General features: G+C 51.5%; 1 long non-coding RNA gene across 1 annotated transcript in view; it reads right to left on the bottom strand.

Moving 5' to 3' along the window:
- Nucleotides 1-3868, bottom strand: part of LOC117943204 — a 22964-nt gene extending 19096 nt beyond the window's left edge. Inside the window, exon 1 of the long non-coding RNA XR_004656316.1 lies at nt 3856-3868. This is a non-coding gene — a long non-coding RNA (uncharacterized LOC117943204). The remainder of the gene's footprint in view (nt 1-3855) is intronic.
- Between the last annotated feature and the right edge of the window lie 1155 nt (nt 3869-5023).

Below are 5023 nucleotides of genomic sequence, written 5' to 3'. Positions count from 1 at the left end.
GACCAGAAGGTATCACGCTGGAAGCAGCTGCCATGAGGCCCAACACCCTCTGGAAGTGTTTTACTGTGATGGCGCGGCTGGGCCGCGCCATCACAGAGCCGACACGACATCTCGACACGAGCCGGAGACAGACGTGCCAGCATCGTCAACAAGTCCCACCCCACCCCTAAGAAGACAGTCCTTTGGGCGGGTGGTAGCACACTCTTTCCCTCGTTGAGCCTCAGCCCCAAACGAAGAAGATCAGCAAGGACGACAGCTCGATGCTGAACCGCCAACTATCGAGACTGAGCCAGGATAAGCCAGTCGTCGATGTAATTGAGGACCCGGATGCCCTGGAGCCGCAGAGGGGCCAGCGCCGCATCCATACACTTGGTGAAAGTGCGAGGGGAGAGTGCCAGGCCGAAGGGAAGAACGAACGGAGACATGGAAGAATGTGACCCTCAGATCCACGGTGACAAACCAGTCCTCAGACCGGATGCTCTTCTCCAAGCCCCGCCAAGCTACTGCGAAATCCGCCAGCGGAACCAACCCCTCAGGGCTGGTGGCCGTTGCGCCGTGCCGATCACGGACGAGCCCCTGAAGCGGCCGCCAGGAAGAACCCGCCAATGATCCGCAGTTTGGGAGCTGAACCTCCGGCCCACTGCCACCCCTTGGGGCTGGCAGAGCGGAAAAGGCTCGGGGGCTGCTAGGGCTTCCCGAGCGCCACGGCGGCGGGAGGACAACAACGCCATCGGCCACCCTGGAGCAGACCTCAGTCGGCCTCCGGGGCATTGACACACGACGGCGGGGATGGTGAGCATCATGAACCCGTATCTCCTCAGAGACCGGTTCAGAACCCGCAGATCCAGAATAGGGCGCAGGTTTCCGTCCTTCATGGGAACCAGGAAGCACCGGCTGTAGAAACCGGACCCGCTGGCCGGCGGGGGAACGAGCTCCACGGCCCCCTTCTCCAGCAGCGAGCACACTTCCCGTCCCAGCACCAGGCCCTGATCCGGGCGCACCACAGTCCGGACCACCCCAGTGAAGCCGGGGGGCGGACCCGGAACTGCATCCCGTACCCGTCTGACGGTGCACAGAACCCACGGGGGAGGTACTCCAAACCTGCCAGCATTACCAACCCCTCAGGGCTGGTGGCCGGTGCGAAATGCCGATCACGGACGAGCCCCTGAAGCGGGCCGCCAGGAAGAACCCGCCAATGAACCGCAACACGGGAGCCGAATCACCGGCCCACTGCCACCCCTTGGGGCTGGCAGCGCGTAGAAGTCTCGGGGGCGGCTAGCGTTTCCCGAGCGCCATGGCGGCGGGACAACAACGCTAGCGGCCACCCTGGAGCGGACCTCAGTCGGCCTCCGGGGGCTAAACACACAGTAAGGACCTCAGCGCCTCGCCCCTCCGCGACTAGCTGACGTCCCTCAGGTCCGACCCGGCTGGGAGGGGTGCGCAGGAGCGTTGCCCTGCGTCCCAAGCTGCTCGAGGGGGACCGCGAGAATCCACACTCCGTCCCTGGCGCTGACGGTGGGTGGCCCATCTCCAGCAACAGGCCCGCCTGGTAGGCCCGCAAAACCGGCATGGTGTGCAGGCTCGCACCAGCCTGGCCCGGCGCCATATACATCTACCCCACTAGCGAGGAAGACACCCGACACGACCCCGTCGGCAGCGCCGGCTGGCTGAAAGACGACGTCTGCTGGGGAGAGAGGTAACTCACCAGAGCGTCTACAACCCGCGGCATCGTCCTGTAGCCGTCCTTAATCCCTGCCACATTGCCATACTCCAGCACCTGGGGAGTAGAAAGCCAGGCAGAGTTAGGTTTATCCCATGATTTACACAACTCACCGTGAAAATACGGGAAAAACCTTGAAGAACCGGGGTGGGGGCACGGAGTGGCTCTGCAGGAAGCGATATCCAGTCTGACAGCCTGTGGCCAATCCAGACCGCGTTTTGCCACAGCTCGTGACATCACAATCGGGCGCGGCGCTCTTCTGATGACGTCGGCCCGACACCCGGAAGTCCTCTCCCTCCACCACGGTGCCAAGCACAATGAGCTCCTCAGAGCCAGAGTGCCACCGCTACGTCTGTCAGCGTCCCCGAACAGAAGAAGCCGAGAGACCCGGCCCACGAACGGGGACTGGGGGAGTCGGAACCGGCAGACAAAGGATGAGACGGAGCAACAGCCGTCTCGGAACCCTCCAGCAGATCTCGCTGCGATCCACATGACCGAAACCGCCGAGCCGCCTCAGCGGCCGCGGGGCCCAAGCCACGGGGAGAGCGTATCTGACCGTCCGCGGAAAAGAGGGCCGTGCGGGACCTTGGTACCCGCATGGGCAGGGCTCCGCAATGGACACAAACAGCCCCCTCGAGAGCCGCCGTGGCGTGCTACAGGCCCAGACAAGCAACACACAGCTCATGAGAGTCTCCTACCGAGATGAAACGCGGGCAGGGAGACACACATCTACGGAACTGGTCAACTGCTTGGACAAACTGCAACTTCCAGGTGAGTAGGATACATGGAGTCTTTCAACACAACATCAACCAACTTGCCTGCTGAATAGAAAAAAGCTAATGAGCTATGTGCCGGAGTGAATATATGCCCCTACGGTTATGCCGTCACATGCTACCGTTCTTCCGTATCAAACTTCTGATATAGATACCTTTTGGAAAGGGGTTAAATTTGACCCAAAGACAACAGGAGGGTTAAAAAAAATGTTTTTATTATTATAATTTTTAAGGGCGGCTGAGATGAAATTTAGGGACTTAAATCACCACTGGTGCGACAAGGCAGTTCTCAGGGAATGATTGTAAAGATTTGCAAAGAATGCGTTTACGAATTGAATGCGAAGAATGCGAGAGGCATTCCCTCTCGCTGACTGGGACGTTTTGGGACTGATCATCCAGTTGCTTTTTAAAGTTGTTTTTTAAAGTGACTGTGTTGTGTGAACAGTTAACTTTGTTAAATATTTTGGCCAGGATGGCTCAAATGGTAGAGCGGTTATACACGTTAATAGAGGTTTACTCCTCGACACAGTGGTGTGATTCCAACCTCCAACCAATCAATCCAAGCGGCAAACCAATCCAAAAACCAACAAATCCAAGCAGCCCTTTGCTGCATGTCATTCCCCCTCTGTCTCCCTTTTCATGTCTTCATTTGTCCTGTGAAATTAAAGGCCTAAAAATATACTTAGACATTTATATATATATATATATATATATATATATATATATATATATATATATATATATATATATATATATATATATATATATATATATATATATATATATATATATAAGTAAATAAATATTGTACTGTACGTAGTGTTTTCTTTAGCAGGGTGCAAATGTTTCACCAAAACCAGTTCCTTCCAGAGACTATTTTGCAGAGCCACCATCGCTGGGTCCGGAGCTTAGTGCCGCCCAAGACGATTGGGATTTGTTTTACGAAATAAATAAATAAATAAACCTTATCCAGAAAGGTGTGAGTGGTACCAAAACCTAACTCCGCAGCGCTGTGGAGATTGGTCTTGCAATGTGCGTCTATGCGTACATTAGAGGTTCCAACTGGTTCCAACTAGCTGCTCCCAAAAAGTGACAAAATAACAGCAACATGTTCCTCTTTACATTTTTATAGTCACAGGGTTTACAAATAACAAGGTCACATGAGACACAGCCATGCTCTAACCGAATACTAACTGGGAACTACTGTATATTCTCAGAAAGGCAAAGTACTGCTATTCTGCTACTGAGGCTGGAGTTTGCTCATAGTTGTAGTAATAGAGTCAACAATTACTGGATACTAAAAGCATAGTTTACAATCGTGGGCGTTTACTGCAACAATTAACAGGGGAGTCCAGGTAATACCATGATGTTTCATAGAATTCCAACCAAAAACGCTAGCCATTGAATCTTTGGCTGTACTTGCTCTAGATATGGATCCAAATACACCTGTAGCCAATTTCAAGAACCATCGTGTTTGCTCAGAACATTTCACTGAGGATTATTATTATGAAAAATGGAATTAGCCACACGGACCATGAAACGCTGCAGGGTACACGGCCATCCCTAGTACAGACCGGACAAAGTGGATCCCCTGCAGCTATGGTAAGTGTCCCGTTATGTTTTCAGGGAACTAATTACTGTAGCAGCGCTAACGTTAGTAATACTATTACATGAATAGGGTGGTCACTACTATTGCAGTTCTTCTTGGGCTACATTATCCCCTGTAATGTTACCGTGTCTTTTTCACCCCAAAATAAAATGAGCGATGCTAGAGCTAACACTCATGTATTATAGCATTTATCTTGCTAATGAATTGGATTCAACAGCTCCACAACCAGTCCGTGTTTGTTCTGATTCTCTCCTCGACCTCAGTGTGTTCTCCATTTTATCTATCAGGTTTCATAATTTGTAACTCCTCGTTTGTGTATTCTGCTCAAAAATATATTTTCTAGATCTTGGTTTGAAAATCCTCTGACAATTCCTCAAAGTCAGCCATGATCTCTAGTGTTGTTTGCTACTAGCTAGCTATTCACATTGGTGTTGTTGACGGAAGTACTGTAACTGTGCTTTTTGGTGTTCACTCTTTCTTTAATTGTCTATGTAATCACTCCGCCCAAGTACCAGTGCTTCGCCTTTCTGAGAACATAGTTCCAAGTTAGTATGTGGCTAGAAGATGGCTGTGTCTCATGTGACCTTGTTATTTGTACACCCTGTGACTATACAAATCACAACATGTAAATAGGAACATGTTGGCGTTATTTTGTCACTTATTGGGAGCAGAAGCTTGTTGGAACCAGTTACCTGCAGGATCTTTGCTAGGCTAAGCTAATGCTGGGGGTTCAGAGAGAGTTGCAGCACGCACAGAGATGAGAAGGGTGTGTATCAACTTGTCTAACTCTGGGGGATACGGTGAATAAGCTAAAGTCCCGATAAGTCGGCGTGTTCCTTCAACCAGAGAAAGTGCAAAAGACATTTTGTGAATTGCATCCTTCATGGGTGCCTCAGAGGCAACAGAGACATGACTCTGCAG

Source organism: Etheostoma cragini, chromosome 4, assembly GCF_013103735.1.
Source record: "Etheostoma cragini isolate CJK2018 chromosome 4, CSU_Ecrag_1.0, whole genome shotgun sequence".
Classification (NCBI taxonomy): domain Eukaryota; kingdom Metazoa; phylum Chordata; class Actinopteri; order Perciformes; family Percidae; genus Etheostoma; species Etheostoma cragini.
This window is presented reverse-complemented; position numbering and strand designations above follow the sequence as displayed.